The following is a 22,282-nucleotide window of genomic DNA, read 5'->3' as shown; positions in this document are numbered from 1 at the left end:
CCTTAATGCAATACCATCGTAACAAATGTCCATCCATCCATCTGTTGGCCATATTCCATTTCTCTCATTCATGGATCTCTTCTTTCCTTTGTTGCAGGAGAACAGAACATAGGACAGCAGGGCAAGGCAGAGAACCAGAGGTGGCCTTCCAGCCATCTCCATACTGACAGTGCAGAGGAGGAGGCATTGGAGTCTAAGCATGCCTGCCCCTCAGAGATGGAGAGATGGTAGCCTCCCAGCTATGTGGTAGCAGTATTCAATATCATAGAGCCACATGGCATACACCATTCACTCATGTTGACTTGATGTCATCAGTCATGTTCACTTAACATCTGTCTAACCTTGACAGTTCCAATTCATGTCTTCAATCTCCCACAGGCCCATCAAGTGTCCCGCAGGAGGTGATGTAGGAGGAGGACGAAGACTCCTCAGAGGACGCCGCGCACTCTGAGGGTACACCGTCACAGGACTCATGCAGACCATGTACCAGCTCAGATACTCACACTTCCTGGGATGGGTAAAATAGATAATTGGGTTTTCACCTGATGACTCACAGATCACAAGTGTGCAGGTGGAGTCAGGGATAGCAGTGGAGTCCCAGTTGGAGAATGCAAGACACTCCAAGCTCTGCTCAGTTGGATGAAGATGCTGTACCTCGGGGACCATCAACAAAGAGGATAATTCTGGAGCAGCAGCAAAAAATGTGAGAGGTACTGCCAGGCTTTCCAGCAGCACTGTGCATGCTAGGAGAGATTGGAGGAATTCATCTCATGTGTCATAATGTTGCAGGCCTTTGCTTTGAGGTCTACCTCCACAGAAAGAGTGGTCACCAGCAAGGAGCATCAGACATGGAATTCCAACAAGTGCATGCTGGCCCTCACCAAAGGCCTGTACACTCTGAATGCCGCCTTAAAGAGGGCAGATCAAAACCTAGCCTTGGTCTTTATTGCTGTCCAGCTCATTGTTTGTAGGAATGTGTGAATGGGCCATGAGAGGGAAAATGGAGAAAGGAGACATGGAAGTGGGGAGTCTGCTTAAAGCGCTTCCACTTTGAACCCCTTGCCCCAGCACACACCCCAGTCAGTCAGTAGCCCACATGCTGTCTCCTCCCACAATGGCCGAGTCTGCCCCTGCACAGGTGCAGGTGGAACAGCAGGGCTCCCACAGGCTCCAAAGCCCAGAGGATGTTGGCCAAGGCACCTCAGCTGTCAGAGCAGGGATCTGAGCAGCCTGTCTCTACCTCTGCTGAAGCCATAGGGGTTGCACCATGTAGGAGCAGCAGAAAAGAAAGAGTAAAGATTTGTACAAAAGCAAAATACTGCAGGTGCTGGAAAACTGAAATTAAAAACAGAAAATGCTGGAAATACTCAGCTGTCTGGCAGCATCTGTGGAGAGAAACACAGTTAATGTTTCAGGTCGATGACCTTTCATCAGAACTGGAAAAGTTATAGATGTAACAGGTTTTAAGCAAGTACAGAGGTGAGCAAAAGGGACAGTGGGTGGAAGAACAAAAGGCAAGGTCTGTTATAGGGTGGAAGGCAAGAGAGGTTAAATGACAAAAGTTGAAGGTAAAGATTTGTGGTTGGCTGAGGGTATGCACATGGATGCACATGGATTGTTAAACTTCTGGGGTTTTTTGAGTCACATAAAAATTGTTTACACCACTTTCCCATCCTGCACATTTTTGACTGCTTCGTAGCAAATGGCGTTCTCACTTGTGATGAAGACTTGAAGCTGAGCAATGAGTGTCTGTGAAAGGGACACTTTGTTGATTACAGGACTTTGTGTGTTGGGGATTGGGGGGAAACCAAGTGAGTTTAGCATGTTGCTGCCAGATGGATGCACTGGTGTAACCTAACCAAACTGTGCCATTATGAGGTCACCTGGGCAGCAAGCTGTGCCACTGCTGGTGCCATGGCCACATCACGTTGTAATGTGAAGAGGCAATGTGCTTTCCGAACCTTGGTCTTCCTGCAGCCCCAAATCTTGCTGCTGCGCTACATTGTGCAGAGCACACACCACAATCACACTTGACACACTGGCTTACTCTATTACACATCTTGTCACCATGTGGCTTTGATTGTGGCGCTTCTTGGGTCTCATTGTTCATGCTCCTCAATAGTGTCATTGGCCACATTTTAAGTGGGTAGCCCTCATCCCCAAGGAGCCAAGCAGTAAGGTTATTGCTAGGTCCAAAGAGCCCAGAGAGGGAAGATTAACACAGGGCAAATGAACCATGACAGCTCCCTGAGAATCTTGCACAAACCTGTATGGTGATGTACATGAACTGCACATTGATGGAGTCGTTCAGGAAGACTGCTGGGTGGTCTGGGGGTGCCCTGATGCCCTGATTACCATGTGTCTGCAGTCGATGACACCCTGCACCAGTGGGAAGCTAGCCATAGCCACAAACCTAAGCGCCCGCTCATATTGACTGGCATCATCACTGAAAAAGTGGAGAACTGCCAGTCCTGATGAACATGGCACTGGACACCTGTGTGATGCATTTGTGGGCGTTCAATTGCAATATTCTGCAAATATCTTCTGCATATTCCTGAAATGAGCCTGAAGTAAAGAAGTTGAGGGCATTGGTCACTTTGACAGCCACTGGCAAAGCATGGTAACCAGGTCCAGCAGGCAGCAGGACTTTTTCCAACAGGCTGCAAATGTCTGTGATGACCTTACACAATAAACTGAGCCTCCTCAGGAACTGGTTTCACACATGTCGTGGAAGTTGATCCACTGCCAATATATGCGTATATGGTCTCCTGTGAGCTGCACCTCTGTGTCTCTCCCTTTTTTCCTGTGGAGTGGCAGGTCTCTAAGGAGAAGGCTGCTGTTCATCCTGTTACTGGTCCCCCTGCTGTTAGTGCTGTTGCTGCTCATCTTGGTCCTCATCTGAGATCCAAGGTAAAGCATCATAAGTGGCACCCATGCTGATCTGATGTATGAATACAAGAGTAAGGGGACTAGAGTACAAGAGTAAAGAAGTCTTGCTGCAATTGTATAGGACTTTGGTGAGACCACATCTGAAGTACTGTGTAAAGTTTTGATCTCCTTATCCAAGGAAGGATATACTTGCCTCAGAAGGAGTGCAACAAAGGTTCACTAGTTTGATGCCTGGGATGAGATGACTGTTCCATCAGGAGAGAATGAGTAGAATGGTCTCTGGAGTTTAGAAGAACGAGAAGTGATCTCATTGAAACATATAAGATTCTGAGAGGGCTTAACAAAGTAGGTTCTGCAAAGCCGTTTCCCCTGGCTAGAGAGTCTAGAACTAGGGCTTATAAGTTAATTGTATATTAATTGTGTTTAAGTGCATGCAGATGGTGGGCATTAACTGGGGATTCACGTGTGCCTCTATAAATACTCACAGACTGAAACAGTAGTTTTTGGCTTAGGGGATGCTTGCTTGTAATCTGTAATGGAGTTAATAAATGCTTACAAAAGTACGTAAAGAGTGGCTCCAGTTCTATCCTTCAGCAACTGGCTTTTTGGAAAATAACATCAAAGTCTCAGGAGACGGAGACAGCCATTTCTGACTGAGATGAGGAGAAATTTCTTCAAGAGGGTTGTGAATCTTGGGAATTCTCTACACAGAGTGTTGTGACTGCTCAGTTGTTGAATATATTTAAGGATGAGATAGACAGATTTTTAGACTTTAAGGGAATCAAGGAATATGGGGGTTGGGCAGGAAAGTGCAATTGAGGTCAAGGATTAGCCATGATCTTATTAAATGGTGGACAAGCCCAAGGGGTCATTTAACTTACTCCTGCTTCTATTTTGAATGTTCTTATGACAGATGGAAAATGGAGATCAGATGGACAAAGCTCCAACGTAGCTTCCCCCAAAGTGGTGGAAATCACATTCAAATTTAAAGCACACTCTCCAAAAAATATTGCAAGTTAAAACTTTTCACTTAGGCAAGGAAACAGGTGAGAGGTCTCAGTACTTATTGGGAATTCTTTTGCCTGTTATTTCTTCAGCTTCCTCATTTGCTGCTGTGCTCTCCTTTTGCTTTCACTACCGAGTTCCAGGAAGCCTGGGAAACTTGTGCATCCACATTTAAAGTTGAAAACCCCTTTGAAAATAGCTGTTAGTGGCCTCTGAACCTATTTAAATTGGCGACTCCCCCATCTCTCAAGGGGGTTTCTCGCATGCAGCCAAGCACTCTGCAGCTAAATGCGGGAGTTGGGATGTTAGAACTGGTTTCCGACACGCTGTCAATTTCAGCACTTATGAACACCCACCTGCTCTTTGAAGTTAAAATTCCTCCCTTTATGGTTTAATGGACTGAATCAACCAAGAGCTATCAGAGGGGTTAGCATGAAATATTGGTTTTAAAATGTAACTACGGCAACAGAACACTTGACTCCTATATATAAGACAGAATATACTCTCCAAATATCAAGGCGAGACCCAAAAACTGGCTTCAAAATGCCACTCATGATGTGTTGGCAGTTTCCTCTATCTGGTGACTGTCTGAGACCTAGATATTGGACAGAGCACAGCTTTGGCATAATTCCCATTGCAGCACATATATTTATGCTTATTTTATATAGAGAAACTAAATGTATAAACAGGGGGACAAGACCCAGTGGAAAACAATAACTGACTTCTGTTTGTACCACTACTCTGAGTGGTTCTCTCATCCGAAAGTGGGTTCATAGATTAATGCTCGTTAAGGCTTTGTTAAATCTCAAGACAATTCATGTGTTATTACTCAGTGGGTTGATAAAAACAAAAAGAAAATACCCAACAGCAGCTGCTGTGTTTAAACATTTATAAATGCCTCCTCAAAGAGCTCCTCCATATTCGCCACATTAGAAATACAGGGCTGCCGTTTACCAGCCCTTCAGGGACGGACTGGGAGGCACGAAGGCTGGTGGCAGGAAGACAATGGGTCCGCCATCTGTGACATTTTGCCAGCGGTGGTAAAGGTTGTAGATGGCCTGCCCATCTAGCGCCCAATTGAGCCACTTAAGTAGTCAATTAAGGGCCTCTTCCAACCTTCGCTGGTATTTTACCAGCATCTGGGAGTCCCACCGTCATGTGGAAAGACTTCCAGGTAAACCCTGGCAGCCTCCCAGCGGGCTGGGGGAGAGGCAGGGCTTCCTTTTTGGGCACTCACTGGACCATGGAGGGACAATGGCACCAGCCCTCGGTGACCCATCCCCCCTGACTGGCCCCAACACCTCCAGACCCCACCTACCTGACTTTGAGAGCGCTGGCCATCAGTGTGCCCTCATCCTCCAGGTGCAGCCCTGTAGTGGCCACCACTAGCAGTGGTGCTGCTGAGCTGCCGGCCCTCTGATTGGACCGCAGCTCTTGGGGGCGGGCTGCCATCCTTAAGAGGGAATGCACTTAACTGGCTGCCGCTGGCAAAATGCAGCCCCAGGTCCCGCTGCCCGCCGAAGCGAGGTCACCCCCACGCCCACCCCCCCACTTTCGGCTCCCGGCAGCGTGACCCCTGCCGCCTACGTAAAATCCAGCGGGCATTCTTTTACAGTAAGTTTACTACTAAAAGACATTTTCACAAGCCCATTTCCTGGAGTCACGACACACAATGACCGCGGAATTCCCACTTCCTGCAGTTAATGGAAAATTATCGCCATAGCTTTCAAAGAATAGGGTCACAAGAAAATTCAACCAACAAGGTGAAAGAAAGTTTTACCCAAGATGGAACTTGTAAAATTACAAATGGTTTAACTGGCATTAGCCAAAGTCAGTGTAGGAGATGTAGCTGTTCTGGTCACAAACACCACAGACAACTGATCATTTACAGAACATGGAATCAATAGCAGAACAAGTATTTCTCTTGTCCTATCATACTACTTTATGTAGAAATACACTTGTTACCAAAAGAAAATGTAGTTTATATTATGCATGACAAACAACCTTGCATTTATATAGCACCTTTCACAACCTCAGGATGTCCCAAAATGCTTCATAGCTAGTAAAGTACTTTTGAAGTGTAGTCACTGTTGCAATGTAAGTAAACAAATGATTTGTGCACAGCAAGATTCCACAAACAGTAATGAGATAAATAACTAGATAATCTGTTTCAGTGGCACTGGTTGAGGGATAAATGTTAGCTCGGATACTGGGAGAATTCCCCTGCTGTTCCAAAAGTGCCATGGAACTTTTTTTATAAATCCTGAGGGCAGATGGGGGCTGGGCTTAGCAACACATCTGAAAGACAGCACCATGAATAGTGTAGCACTGCCTCAGTCGTGCACTGAAGTGCCAGCTGTAGTGTTTTGAAAATTGCATTGTACGTTTTGTCCACTTGAGTCTACCATACACACAGACATCAGCAGAGGGAGTTGGGAAAAGAAAGCTTGACAATAAAAGAATCAATGTTGCACAACTGGGGGCACATTCAGGTCTACATGCAGCTTGCATGTAACGCCTTTCAGTTTTCCGATACCAGTGAAGTAAACAGCATACGGTTCAAGAATGTTGTTGTTATGCGTAGGAATTGCATATATGACTGCAATCATGTGCAGACCTGTTGCTGTGTGGAAATTGATCAGCGTGTCACATTCTCCAGATATGACAGAAAGTGCAACATTTGTTCTAGTTTCTTTGAATGAGAGTGACGTTTCAAAGGTCCCAAGAACCTTCAGCAGTTTGTCACTATGGTAAGGGAAAATTTTCCTATTCCCTGGTTTGCAGAGAATGGGGCAATCCTGACGTTTGTTGAACATTTTGTCTCCCATGACATTGACAGATGCTCCTGTATCTGTGAGAGCATCTACGTCTGAGCAGACAATGGTGGTCACAGTCACATGTAGCTGTTGGCTATGTCAGGGAGAGAGGACAAAAATAAATTCAGGGTCATCCGCCTCTACTTTGGCTACATTTTCTCTCCCTTTTGCTGTGGTACCCATACATGGCAGCCTTCTGTTGGTATTGGTCTCAGTAGTTGACAGCTTTCTGTCTTTCTCAAGTGCTTTTCGGTATAGTTGACTAGAGAGATAACCTTTGACTATTTGTGTTTTTATTTCCTGTTTGACATATTCAACATCACCAAAGTCACATTTGGTTGCTAGTTGCCTCAATTGCATGCAATTTTGATCAATTGTCTCATTTGCTTCTAGCTTAGAGCATTGGAAGACAGTTATAGCATATAATAATTTTCTTGGGTGTGAAGTAGGTTGTTAGTGCATTTGTTGCTGAGTCATATTCATTTTGCTCAGGCGTAAGTGTCTCAAAGATATTCTCCAATTCTTCAACTTCATAATGGAGAAGGAAGACCTTTTCTCTTTTGTCAGCTGTGATTGTAAAACCTGCCATCCCGTCTTCAAACCATCGCAGCCGCTATAGTCAACGTGGGGATACAGATGATGGCTCTGAATGTACATCAAAAGATGATAGATTGAGCATAGACAAAGCCATATTGATCAGCAATACAGTGACAGTGGATGATCAAGGATCTGGGATCAGGTTCCTTTCAGAGAAAAACTTTCTGTGATGTTCTGAGATTATATATTTTTTTCATTAGATAGTTATTTTGATGACATCAGTGTTTGTGTGTACACTGCTCTGAGCCTCCAACTTAAAATCCTGTCTGCAAAAAGTAGACAAATACTTTCCAAATGTTTCATACCTGAAAGCAATGTTTCCTGTTTGTCATCTGTTTCCTATTTTTGCACCAACCTTGTTGCCATTGTAATGTTCTTGGGACTAAGAATCAGCCAGAATTAGTAAGAGAAACTGAGCTGGGGCATGCAGTTAAAAACCTGAATTCCTTTATTGTTAAGCTTTCTCATTTTTAAAAATATATTCATTTCATGGGATGTGAGCATCGCTGGCTAGACCAGCATTTATTGCCTATCCCTAATTGTCCTTGAGAAGGTGGTGGTGAGCCGCCTTCTTGAACCGCTGCAGTCCATGTGGGGCAGGTACACCCACAGTGCTGTTAGGAAGGGAGTTCCAGGATTTTGACCCAGCGAGAGTGAAGGAACGGCGATATAGTTCCAAGTCAGGATGGTGTGTGGCTTGGAGGGGAACTTGCAGGTGGTGGAGTTCCCATGCATCTGCTGCCCTTGTTCTTCTAGGTGGTAGAGGTCACGAGTTTGGAAGGTGCTGTCTAAGGAGCCTTGGTGCATTGCTGTGGTGCATCTAGTAGATGATAAACACTGTTGCCACTGTGCGTCAGTGGTGGAGGGAGTGAATGTTTGTGAAAGGGGTGCCAATCAAGTGGGCTGCTTTGTCTTGGATGGTGTTAAGCTTCCAGAGTGTTGTTGGAGCTGCACCCATTCAGGCAAGTGGAGAGTATTCCATCACACTCCTGACTTTTGCCTTGTAGATTGTGGACAGGCTTTGGGCAGTCAGAGGATTCCGAGCCTCGGTAGCCACAGTATTTATATGGCTGGTCCAGTTCAGTTTCTGGTCAATGGTAAGCCCCAGGATGTTGATAGTGGGGGATTCAGCAATCTGAATGCCATTGAATGTCAAGGGGAGATGGTTAGATTCTCTCTTGTTGGAGATGGTCATTGCCTGGCACTTGTGTGGCATGAATGTTACTTGCCACTTATCAGCACAGGTCTGGATATTGTCCATGTCTTGCTGCATTTCTATACGGACTGCTTCAGTATCTGAGGAGTCCCAAATGGTGCTGAACATTGTGCAATCATCAGCGAACATCCCCACTTCTGACCTTATGATTGAAGGAAGGTCATTGATGAAGCAGGTGAAGATGGTTGGGCCTAGGACACTACCCTGAGGAACTCCTGCAGTGATGTCCTGGAGCTGAGATGATTGACCTCCAACCACCACAACTATCTTCCTTTGCGCTGGGTACAATTCCAACCAGCAGAGAGTTTTCCCCTGATTCCCATTGATGCCAGTTTTGCTAGGGCTCCTTGATTCCATACTCGGTCAAATGCTGCCTTGATGTCAAGGCAGTCACTCTCATCTCACCTCTTGAGTTCAGCTCTTTTGTCCATGTTTGAACCAAGGCTGTAATGAGGTCAGGAGCTGAGTGGCCCTGGCGGAACCCAAGTTGAGCTTCACTGAGCAGGTTATTGCTAAGCAAGTGCCATTTGATAGCACAGTCAATGACACCTTCCATCACGTTACCGATGATTGAGAGTGGACTGATGGGGCAGTAATTGGCCAGGTTGGATTTGTTCTGCTTTTTGTGTACAGGACATACCTGGTCAATTTTCCACATTGCCGGGTAGATGTCAGTGTTGTAGCTGTATTGAAACTGCTTGGCTAGGGGCGTGTCAAGTTCTGGAGCACAAGTCTTCAATACTATTGCCAGAATGTTGTCAGGGCCCGTAGCCTTTGTGGTATCCAGTACCTTCAGTCGTTTCTTGATATCACGCGAAGTGAATCGAATTGGCTGGAGACTGGCATCTGTGATGCTGGGGACTTCAGGAGGAGGCCGAGATGGATCATCCACTCGGCATTTCTGGCTGAAGATTGTTGCAAATGCTTCAGCCTTATCTTTTGCACTGATGTCCTGGGCTCCCCCATCATTGAGGATGGGGATATTTGTGGAGTCACCTCCTCCTGTTAGTTGTTTAATTGCCAATCACCATTCACGACTGGATGTGGCAGGACTGCAGAGCTTAGATCTGATCTGTTGGTTGTGGGATCGCTCAGCTCTGTCTATCACATGCTGCATACGCTGTTTGGCATGCAAATAGTTTTGGGTTGTAGCTTCACCAGGTTAACACCTCATTTTGAGGTATGCCTTGTGCTGTTCCTGGCATGCCCTCCTGCACTTTTCATTGAACCAGGGTTGATCCCCCAGCTTGATGGTAATGGTAGAGTGGGGGATATACTGGGCCTTGAGGTTACAGATTGTGGTTGAGTACAATTCTGCTGCTGCTGATGGTCCGCAGTGCCTCATGGATGCCCAGTTTAGCATTACTAGATCTGTTTGAAATCTATCCCATTGAGCACGGTGGTAGTGCCACGCAACACGATGGACGGTCTCCTCAATGTGAAGATGGTACTTCGTCTCCACAAGGACTGTGCGGTGGTCACTCCTACCAATACAGTCATGATCTACAGCAAGTTGAAGCCACTGGAAATGCTGCAGATCCTACAAAAGTGCAGGAAGTCCGGAGTTTGCTAGGACTCATCACGTACTGCAGTTGCTTCATTCCTTACCTCGCTGCATTACCTGCCCCTCTACGCAATCTGACAAAACAGACCACTAAGTGGGAGTGGACTAAATCACACAAATAGGAGGTACACCAGATCAAATGCCAGTTGTCAGAAACTTGCACAAATGCCTATTTCGACCCTGAGAAAACCACACAGCTAGTCGCGGATGCAAGCTCTGTTGGCTCAGGTGCAGTTCTTGTACAGAAAGACAAGACAGGTAACCCATCAATCGTTGCGATGGCAAGTAGATCGCTAATGCCTGCAGAGCAATGTTATTTTCAAACAGTGAGAGAAGCACTCTCAATTACTTGGGGTATCTTACTTTCAACTCTATAGTATGGAAGCAAGTTTGAAGTAATAACCAATCATAGATCACTCATAAGCTTGTTCAACAATCCACATAGCAAACCACCTACTTGAATAGAACATTGGATACTCAAACTACACGAGTACGAGTTCCACGTTGCGTATCAGCCAGGCAAGTTCAACCCAGAGGACTATTCTTTGCGACATCCATTGCCGACAGTCAGTCCTGTTAGTCGTGAGGAAAAGGTTGCTGAACAACATCTTAACTACGTAAGCCTAAATGCGGTGCCAAAGTCGCTAAAACGAACTGACATCAAAGCAGCAACAAAACAAGATGAAGCTTTGCAACTATGTATGACAGTTGGAATCACAAAATTGGAAAGATGTGATCAAGAGAGCATCTATAAACAAAATCGTTGTTTGAACACAATGTTCAAAATGAGCTCATCGTTACAACCACATCTGACCTCGTGTTATGCAGCAACCGTATTGCCATTCCATACTCATTGAGGGAACGTGTTGTCGATATAACACATAAAGGTCACCAGGGAATTGTCAAAATCAAACAACTCTTTAGGGAAAAGGTATGGTCCCCTAAAAACATGCGTTTATGTTTAAAACATATAAACATATATTTATGTTTAAGTTTATTGTTTACACTTTTGGAAACAAACCATTGAAACATGCTATGTCTCTCATTTATTAAGAAGGAGAGGAATGTAGTGTTTTGAAAATTGTATTGTGCATTTTGTCTACTTGAGGCTACCATACATACAGACACCAGCCGAGGGAGTTGGAAAAGGAAGCTTAACAATAAAGAAATCCATGTTTTTAACAGCATTCAGCAGTTCGGTGTCTCTTACTAACTCTGGCTGAATCTTAGTCCCAAGAACATCACATCAGCCTTCATTACCTGCCAAAATCTAGGGTGGTCAGCTTGAACCCATGACATTCTAGCTTAAAGGCGAGAGGAGAGGCTGATGCAGTCTAGATTTATAACTGCAGAGCTCATATATATGGTCTGTGCTCGTACATACGACCTGTTCTCATCGACAAAGAGAGCCCTCGTGCAGAAGGCCGGTGCTCGGATATAAGGCCTTTGCTCACATGCAGGGCTTGTGCTTGTATGGCCAGTGCTTGAGAGCACTGTATAAACTTACTTAAATTCATTGCTTGGCAAGTCCAATGTATTTCACATGCATTCAACCTCATCTGCAGTGAGTTTTTTTAAAAAACAGAATTTCAACAGAAGCATCTTCTCGATTATACCCAACCTCCTCACAAAACTAATTCTAGATCCTTTCTAAATGCTCCATTGGCATCATTAGACTTTTCTATAGCGCAAACTTCATGGTAAAAGTCAATAATAGGACTGATTTTATGGTAATTACCTGTTCTCAGAGGGAGAACAATCTGACATCTCTCACAGATTGCTGCAGGAAAGACTTTCCATTTAGAAATGCATCAAGGCACATAACAAATTCTTCTGAAATTCAATGACTTGTTACATAGGCTAATGTGGCAACCATTTTTGACAAAGCAATATCTACAAACAGCAGCAAGGTGAATGATCAGTTAATCTGCTTTTCTTTTGGTTGATGAAGAAATATTGTCAAGACACTGGGACAATTTCCTGTTCTTCTTTGAATAGAGCTATGGGATCTTTAATGTTCACCTAATCCACAGGAACAAGCAACAGGGCCTCAGCTTAATAACACGGTGAAAGAGAGACATCTCTGCTTCATTGCTCCATGGCAGTATTAGATTAGATCAGAGTGTCCAACCTTTCAGAGAAATGGACCAACGCCAGGTGACAGTGTTAAGTAGGGAAAATATTATGAATGGGACATATATTGTGAGAAGGGCAAGTATTGTGAGCAGGGCAGGTATTGTGAGCAGGGATAGGTATTGTGAGCAGGGCAGGTATTGTGAGCGGGGATAGTTATTATGAGCAGGGCAGGTATTGTGAGCAAGGCGGGTATTGTGAGTGGGGATAGATATTGTGAGCAGGGTGGGTATTGTGAGCAGGGCGGGTATTGTGAGCAGGGCAGGTATTTTGAGCGGGGACACGTATTGTGAGCGGGGATAGGTATTGTGAGCAGGGCGGGTATTGTGAGCAGGGCAGGTATTGTGAGCAGGGACACGTATTGTGAGCAGGGATAGGTATTGTGAGCAGGGTGGGTATTGTGAGCAGAGCAGGTATTGTGAGCAGGACAGGGATTGTGAACAGGGCGGGTATTGTGAGCAGGGACATGCATTGTGAGCGGGGATAGGTATTATGAGCAGGGCAGGTATTGTGAGCAAGGCGGGTATTGTGAGCAGGGCAGGTATTGTGAGCAGGGACACGTATTGTGAGCAGGGATAGGTATTGTGAGCCGAGCAGGTATTGTGAGCAGAGCAGGTATTGTGAGCAGGGACATGCTTCGTGAGAGGGGATAGGTATTGTGAGCAGGGTGGGTATTGTGAGCAGAGCAGGTATTGTGAGCAGGACAGGGATTGTGAGCAGGGCGGGTATTGTGAGCAGGGACATGCATTGTGAGCAGGGCGGATATTGTGAGAAGGGATAGGTATTGTGAGCGCTAAATGTGCATTGTGAGCAGGGATGTGTATAGTGAGCGGGACAAGCAAGAACAATATTGAGCTCATTGTGTATTTCCAAGCCCACGATAACTATTTTAGAAAATCATGAGGTGAAATAAAGCATTGTATGCACTCTAAAATCCAACTCATCCCAGGATGAAATTCACTCATTAGAAAAACATAATTTGAATTTGCCTGGAATAAGAATCACATCATTTGTATCATTACATTCTGGATTTGCCAAGATTTCTTTTAACAATGTTTTTGTGCTGATTTATACTATTCAGAAAAATTCATGCATTAATTGAACTAGTAACTGGTATCAATGTCCAACAGGCTGTCCGTGACTCAAATCAATTATTTCTTTACAGGTGATGTCAGTTATCATTCTGTCACATTCTGTTTAAACCCAGAACTTTCGAAAATGGCAGCAATCATTTGATTTGTCTTCACTGTTTTCTCTCACCCTCTCCTGAATGATTGGATTCATGTTGGGTTCTTGGCCCACAGCTGTTAACTGCCCTCTAGTACCCTACTCCAATGATCACTCATCATGTATGAGCCTAGGCAGGCTTTTAGACCACAGAGAACATCCCTTCAAGTCTGATCCTCTTGTCCACACACAACCACATACCTATTTACTGCTGAAGCCACTGAATGGCTATCAAGCATGGAATTCCTGGCTGATTTCCCTACTCCCTAAGTCAGGGTACCTGGGACAATTATGTTGAGTTCCGAAGAAGGGTCACTGACCTGAAACGTTAACTCTGCTTCTCTTTCCACAGATGCTGCCAGACCTGCTGAGTGATTCCAGCATTTCTTGTTTTTGTACCTGGGACAATTGCTGTCTTCAAAACAAACCAAAGTTCAAACTTGGAACTTTCTGGTCCATGTTGCTCACTACTGCACTTGGTAATGCAGTTACCCATTGATCATGGTTTCACTATGTGAGCGTGACACACTCAGAAACCCAGTACCATGTTTTAATATTCCCTACCTTGTACCTAATTCAAGTGAGAGTGACTGCAAGGCAGCATTTGACCGAGTATGGCATCAGGAGCCTTAGCAAAACTGGAGTCAATGAGAATCAGGTGGAAAACTCTCCGCTGGTTGGAGTCATACCTCACACAATGGAAGGTGGTTGTGGTTATTGGAGGTCAATTATCTCAGTCCCAGCACATCACTGCAGGTGTTCCACAGGATAGTGTCCTAGGTCCAACCATCTTCAGCTGTTTCATCAATGACCTTCCCTCTATCATAAGGTCAGAAGTGGGGATGTTCACTGATAATTGCACAATGTTCAGTACCATTCGCTACTCCTCAGATAATGAAGCAACCCGTGTCCAGATGCAACAAGACCTGGACAACATCCAGGCTTGGGCTGATAAGTGGCAAGTAACATTCGTACTATGCAAGTGCCAGGCAATGACCATCTCAAACAAGAGAGAATGTAACCATCATCCCTTGATGTTCAATGGCATTACCATCGCTGAATTCCCCACTATCAACATCCTGGAGTTACCATTGACCAGAAACTGAACTGGACAGGCCACATAAATGCTGTGGCTACAAGAGCAGTGAGTAACTCACCTCCTGACTCCCCAATGTAGATGTCCACCATTTACAAGGCACGAGTCAGGAGTGTGATGGAATGCTCTTCACTTGCTTGGATAGGTGTAGCTCCAACAACACTCAAGAAGCTCGACACCATCCAGGTCAAAGCATTTCACTTGACTGGCATCCCATTCACAAACATTCTCTCCCTCCACCACCGATGCACAGTGGCAGCAGTGTGTATCATCTCCAAGATGCACTGCAGCAACTCACCAAGTCTCCTTAGACAGCACCTTCCAAACCCGCGATCTCTACCTACTAGAAGGACAAGGGCAGCAGCTGCATGGAAACACCACCACCTGCAAGTTCCCCTCCAAGTCCCACACCATCCTGACTTGGAACTATATTGCCGTTCCTTCACTGTCGCTGGGTCAAAATTCTGAAACTCCCTTCCTAGCAGCACTGTGGGTGTACCTACACCCCAAGGACTGCAGCGGTTCAAGAAGGCAGCTTAGCAACACCTTCTCAAGGGCAATTAGGGATGGGCAATAAATGCTGGCCTGGCCAACGACGCCCACATCCCATGAATGAATAAATAACAATGTGTAACAGACTCCCCATTCATTCCCCTTGTACTAAATTCCTTTGTTGCACAGCCTTTCGCATTCGTTCCCCTCGTGCAGAATTCCAATGAAACAGACCCCATCCCAGTCCATCCCCTTGTCCAGAATTCCTATGTATGGACACGTTTCCATTAATTTAGCTTGTACAGAATTCCAGTGCAGGAGACTCTTTCCCATTCATTTCCCTTGCAAAGAAGTCCGCAGCATCTTAAAGCTTCTTATTGACTACCACGGTATGGAGTTTTAAAATTAGCAAAGCATTTATGGGCAGCGTTTTCCCCCAAGTGGTTTCACCATCTAACAGATGGGCTGAGAATGCACCGTCACTTAAAATGACTAGTAACGGAACAAGAGGCAAGATGAGGAGAATCTATTTTTACACGAGCTGTTAGGATTAGGAATGCAATGCCTTAAAGGGCGGTGGAAGCAGATTCAATGATAACTTTCAAAAGGGAATTGGATTATTACTTGAAGGGGGAAAAAGTTGCAGGGCTATGGGGTAAGGGCAGGGTTGCGGAACATAGGCACATAGGAGCAGGAGTAGGCCATTCAGCCCATCGAGCTTGCTCTGCCATTTAAATTAGATCATGGCTGATCATCTACCTCAATGCCACTTCCCCACGCTATCCCCATATCCCTTGATCTCATTAGTATCCAGATTAGTATCCTTAGATGAGGAGACCAAAACTGGACATAATACTCCAGGTGCGGTCTCACCAAGGCTCTATACAATTGCAGCAAGACTTTGTTACTCCTGTACTCAGAATCCCTTGCCATGAAGGCCAGCACAGGCACAATGGACTCCTTCTGTGTTCTATGATTCTATGATTAGGGTGTCGGGCACTAGAGTCACAGATTTACCACAGCCCCTTACATCTTCTGCCAACCCGAAATGACAGGTTGCAGTGCACTTAAGACTGTCCACATAAGGAAGATGTCCAGGAGATGACATTGTGCGGGAGACATAGTTCCAACACCATGAGAAGCTGTGCATGGCGCTTCACTACACTATATGTATAAGCAATATTGATATGTGGTAAAAATATGCTGAGAGTCAATCTTCAGGTTTGATTTTTAAAAGCTGACGGTAGCAAGGTGTTTCTTGCAACTTCACCTGCTCCACTCACGACGAGCGACCTTTACGTTGGGAAATCCTGTTGGATCATAGTTTTCATTAAACGTCACATTCAATACGAATATAAATATAAAAACTGTCATCTTCTTTCAATATTTCTTGAAAAAAAAATCGATAGCGCAGAGGTTGCAACTAATTTAAATTTTGCTGATGCATTTTACCAGTAAGAGTTTTAAATCATTCATTTAGTGAGAAAAGCTATGTTGAAATCACCAATATTCGTAAATATGCAAATCAATGTGTTTAAAATTCAGTATCATGAATTAATGAAGATGAAATATGAGCCCAGGAAGCTGTTTGGAGAAAATATACAAGCTGTAATGTCAATGATATTTGAAACTGTCTAGCTCATTAATAAATACATCATCAACTCACAAGAAGTGAACGATTACAGCCGTTATAACTAACAACACCGCTGTACCAAGTCACATAACCACAGCAGCCTTGTCATCTGCCTCTAACTATTCAGTGTCAGTGTATTCCTTAGAAGTTAAATTGCACTCAGAAAGCACATGGTTCAATAGGACAGTCTGACCTATTACACATGCTCCAATATCGACTGACAGAAGCCCTGGTTAAAGCGAGAACCTTTGGGAGCCCACACAGCCTCCGAAAGGGAACTCTATAAGAAGCTGATGGCTTTGCAAGTAAGTCTGCTGGCTGAGAGAGCTTCAACAGTTCCTTGTTGCCTGTGTGGCTAAAGCACATCAGAAAATGTTTTTTTTCTCCCCAGACCGATGCTGTGAGCCCCTAAAGGCAATGAATAATAGCAGGCAACAAACAGGAGCATGCAACGTGACTTCACTGTCACTTCTTTTTCTCCTGATGTAGATATCGAACAACAGCTATAATTTTACATTCAGGTGGTTCAGCCAGATAATTGAGCCAGGATGAGCAGAGTGTATCACTGTATTTGTATTTGTGAATGGGGCACTGCATTGATATCTGTTCCATAGGCTGTTCGGGGTCATTGAATATTTTTAAGGCTGACTTAGATAGATTCTTGATTAACAAAGGAGTCAAAGGTGATAGCAGGTCGACAGGAAAGTGGAGTTGAGGCCACAATCATTTTAGCCATTCTCATCAAGAGCAGGCCTGGGGGCCGAATGGTCTGCTCCGGCTCCTAATTCATATGTTCATATGAGTCAACTCAGACATGGATTTGAACACGTAATCCAGACCGACACTCGGAATGCAGTACTGAGAGAGTGCTGCATTGCTGGAGGTGCTGTCTACTGGATGAGACGTTAGACCAAGCCTCGTCTGCCCGCTCAGGTGAAGGTAAAAGATTCCATGGCGCTATTCTCAAAGAAGCGCAGGAGAGTTCTCCACATTGTCCTGACCAATATTTATCTCTTAACCAACAACTAAAAACAGGTTATCTGTCATTATCCGATGGCTGTGGGAGCTTGCTGTGAGCAAATTGGGTACCACATTTCCTACATTACAGCTGTGAGTACATTTTAAAGTACTTCATTTGCTGTAAATGCTTTGGAACATCCTGAGGTTGTAAAAAGTTCTATAAAAATGTAAGTCTTTCGTTTCTGTGCTCGGTGTTGATTGGCTCACAGAGGAAGAAGAAACATGCCCAACACTTTCAATTTTTCGACACGATGCCGCAGATCTGGGGTGCTTGTTGTTTTTTTTATTCATTCATGGGATGTGGGTGTCGCTGGCTAGGCCAGCATTTACTGTCCATCCTTACAGGAAACAGGGTGTGAGGAAGTGCAGTCGAGGTAGCTGTGGGAGTCTGTGGGCTTATAATGAACGTTAGTGGACAGCCTATCCCCAGAGATGGCGACAGAGAAGTCAAGGCAGGGAAGGGAACTGTCGGAGATAGACCATGTAAAAGTGAGAGAATTTTCCTATTTTGTTATTTTATTTTATTTTACTTTTTAATCATGTGCCTGTTTTTCATGTGGTGCTTTTGGACAGAGCTTCTATTACTCTGTCATTAACACTCTCTCTGGACTAATGTTTTGCCTTTGTCCCATGACATCTTTGTTAGTTAATCTCTCCTGCCCTCTCACACACCTTCCCTTTTGTTCTCTTCCCCAATACCCCACCCAACTTCACTTGCTTAAAATCTAATTCTTTTCTAACCTTTGCCAGTTCTGATGAAAGGTCACAGACCTGAAACATTAACTCTGCTTCTCTCTCCACAGATACTGCCTGAGCTGCTGAGTATTTCCAGCACTTTCTGTTTTTATTTCTGACTTCCAGCATCTATAAATATTATAGTGACAAGGTGCCAGATTCATGGGAGAGACTGAATGCAGTGTGAGAAGTTACACTGGCACGCCAACCAGCCAAGCAGCTGACTAGCATGACGGGGCAGAAGCAATGGCAAATAATTGGGCCTAGACTGATGGGAATAGGGAGCCCACTGCAGTTTAAGACTGCTGGGGAGGGCAGTGAAAAAGAGAGAGGTCAGCCAGTGCAGGGTTGGTGACAGGCAGGGTGGGCAAAGTAGCAGCTGCCTCACCCCGACAGGAGGGCTACAGATAGAGCAGGCCAGTGATAGAGAAAGAGGCAGGTCACACCACACGTGTAGGGGAAAGGTTGAGTGGCAATGACCAGGAGCCTCACTACTCCAGCCATATAGAGAGGAGGGGGTTAGAGGAATCTAAAAGAAAAAAAATCAATGAATAACAAAGGCTGTATTAAATAAAGCTTAAAAAATGGCTTTCCCTGAAAAAAAAACATGGTCTTGGAACTGGCACAAAAACATTTCAGAAATGTACTCAGGGGCACTACCTAGTGGCCAGAGCCCAAAACTGCACACAGATTGAAAGCAGCTGTTTTAAAGATTTCAGCACCAAACATTAACGGAAAAGTCCTATTAAAGACATTACAGTATCACCAGAAGAGGATACCAGATTGGTGTGGGCATATTTAAAATGGGAAATGCCATGGAGGTGTTTACATAGGAGTTTTCAATTACCTGTATGACACAGATTTAAGATAATTGGCAAATGCACCAGAGGGGAGCTGAAGAGATTTTTTTTTAACACGGTGAACTGTTATGATCTCGAATGCACTGCCTGAAAGGGTGATGGAAGCAGATTCAATATGAACATTCACAAGGGAATTGGATATATATTTGTAAAGGAAAAATGGGGAAAGAGCAGGGGAGTGGGTTTCAAAGAGGCACAATGGGCTGAATGACCTCTTTCTGTGCAGTGAGATTCTATGGTTCTACATACCGAATTTAATATATAGATTATATGTAATATAGAGGCATCTGAATTGCAGCAGCTCTCTGTAATTTTAACCTTCGCCCTGATGTGCATTCATGAATAAAAAGGTTTGTAAAAAAGAATGACTTAATACAGCAATAAAGCTTGGGAGGTAGGGACCTGGACCCAGGCTTCCAACTCGGACACAAGGTTAATGTAAGTGCGGCTGGGCAGGAGTTCCACGCATCTTTGGCTACACAATTTTTCAAGGGTCAGAGTCAAGGTCACTTAAATCATTTTGATGTGACGCTTGGCATCCCTTTGCGGCCCAACTAGGAGCAGTTGGAGAATGGTCATGCCTGATCTTACGTGCCTGCAGCAGTGCAGTGTGCCAAGTGCATGCCAAAATGCCATAACATATATAATCGATCGCAAGCGATCAATTGTTCAGGCTTTTGGTATTTTCTTTTTTAACTCCCCTGTGCTGCCAGGAACACAATGGGTATTCCTCTGCACGACATGCTGAATGACTTAAACATGACTAACAGCAAGCACCATTAAGCATGCTGGGAGGCAGTGGTGTCGTGGTAATGTCACTTGACTGAAGGCCCAAGCTAATGCCCTGGGAACGTGGGTTCAAATCCCACCATGGCAGATGGTGAAATTTGAATTCAATTAATAAATCTGGAATTAAAAAGCTAGTCTAATATGACCATTGTCGATTGTTGTAAAAACCCATCTGCTTCACTAATGCTCTTTAGGGAAGGAAATCTGCTGTCCTTACCTGGTCTGGCCTACATGTGACTTCAGACCCACAGCAATGTGTTTGACTCTTAAAATGTCCTCTGAAATTGCCACAAGGACAATTAGGGATGGGCTATAAATGCTGGCCTAGCCAGCGATGCCCACATCCCATGTACGAATAACATAAAAAAAGGTTGCCAGCAAGTTCTGGACCATTATAATTAGATGGGGTGCAGAGGGTGTTACATATCTCAGAACCTACATGTGCCTTCATAGATGAAGGCAACTCAGTGGGTAAATATCATCAAAAATAGTATCTCATCCGAGCCAAGTGCTTCCTCATTTATTCCATCCACAACTGGCACTTAACAGAGTTCCTTCATTTTAAAATAAAGGACTCCGCTGCTTGAGAAACCAAAGCCACAGAGCAGGACACCATTATAGCCGAAAAGAGTGAAAAAAGAGTGGGAGGGATATCAGGAGCTAGTGGTTAGTTGGCATCACGCTTGAAAAATGTAAGGGGCAATGAAACAGTGAGGAACATAATGCAGTTAATTACACAGTGTTGAGGTCCTCAGAAAGAATGAGTAAGAGAGACAATTCAGCAAGTTTGGATGAAGGGTCACTGGCCTGAAACGTTAACTCTGCTTCTCTCTCCACAGATGCTGCCAGACCTGCTGAGTATTTCCAACATTTCTTGTTTTTATTTCAGCAAGATTCTGTTTCAGTACAGAGGGTTTGCAGGGAGGAAGAGTGTGTTCAGTGACAGATTTGGAGCTTTCAGAGGAATACGAAACATTGGTGATAGCTACATTGATAGAACAGAAAAAGCCAAGAAAGATTGCAACAGAAGGAATGAGAGGTCAGAGGGCCAAGGTGACAGAGGGCTCCTAGCATTTTCTTGTCTGCTATCCAGGAGTGCAATGAATGTGGCAGGAAAACCTCTAAAGATATGGTTATAATATTCAAATCATGGCCACATCTAGTCTTTACGGAGAGCTAAAAGTTGTTGGATAAAATTAAGTGATTGGCACAAGATAGGAATTTCTTAAAGGTAAGTAGCAGTGGAGAAGATCCAGGAATTCAATGCAAGGTTAAAGATGATGGGGAAGTCAAATGAGATCAAGAGATGAGGAAGGCGTAAGAGTGGAGGGATCTTTGAAGAATTGAGAAAAAACCGAGATTGTCACTGCTCCATTGGAGGGCATGGAGAAAATCAAGATGTGGTGATTCAGTCACTGCAGTGAGAGAGGCCCTGGGGTTTGCAAGCACTCCGAAGGAAGTTGATTGAAGTTGAGTGGAATCAGCACAAGTGGAGAAGGGATGTTGAGTACCTGCCTACCTGTGATGATTCATCAGCTCAAACTGTAAAGATGACGTACTTGGTGCATGTACAATGCCCTGATTAACAGCAAGTAACCTTTCAGTGTATCTTCAATTCCAGTGGGGTTGGACTGCCCTTTAATATTGATGAATAGTCTACTGTGTTCACCAAGGTAGGGTTGGGGTGGTGAGCTGGGTGGGGAGGGGGTGGCAGGTTATATTACAGCCCAGCAAACAACCCATAATCTCAGTCATTGTGGCATCACATATTGTTTTATGAAAATGAATAGATACATACAACAACAAATAAAATTGTTATTACTCACTGATTTGACATTTGGTGAGTATATCACATTTCCAGCTTTGCCTGTTGACCTTCCCTGTGCCTCATGATGAGGTTAGCCTCTCAACCCACAGATAATCCCAGTCTGCGTGAATCACAGAGGATTAGCTTGTGTTTGGCATGTCTGTGTTAAGTGTTGCTTTGCTCGCACACTGTCCCACATTGCTAGACTTTGAACCAAGCTATGCAAGTCAGCACTTCCTTATTTGATAGATCATGAAGATTCCCTTGTAGAAGAATGTAAGCTTGGCAAACGGCTTCCATCTGCACGTCAACAAAGTAACTTTTTTTTTTAAAAGTTAACTTCAATAGCAGAAAGGGTTTCAGCATAATCCAACTACTTAAATCTGTTCTGGTTACAGGATGT

At 44.5% G+C, this 22,282-nt stretch overlaps 1 protein-coding gene across 8 annotated transcripts in view; it reads right to left on the bottom strand.

Moving 5' to 3' along the window:
- cacna1g (calcium channel, voltage-dependent, T type, alpha 1G subunit) overlaps window positions 1–22,044 on the bottom strand; it is a 685,429-nt gene extending 663,385 nt beyond the window's left edge. For all 8 annotated transcript variants that reach the window (XM_068057908.1, XM_068057913.1, XM_068057914.1 and 5 more), the window contains exon 1: window positions 21,899–22,044. The gene's annotated coding sequence lies outside the window, so the exon portion shown is untranslated. The remainder of the gene's footprint in view (window positions 1–21,898) is intronic.
- Window positions 22,045–22,282: the final 238 nt, after the last annotated feature.

Source organism: Heterodontus francisci, chromosome 26 (genome assembly GCF_036365525.1).
Source record: "Heterodontus francisci isolate sHetFra1 chromosome 26, sHetFra1.hap1, whole genome shotgun sequence".
Taxonomy (NCBI): Eukaryota; Metazoa; Chordata; class Chondrichthyes; order Heterodontiformes; family Heterodontidae; genus Heterodontus; species Heterodontus francisci.
The sequence above is the reverse complement of the archived record's forward strand: the minus strand, read 5'-3'. Positions and strand labels throughout refer to the sequence as shown.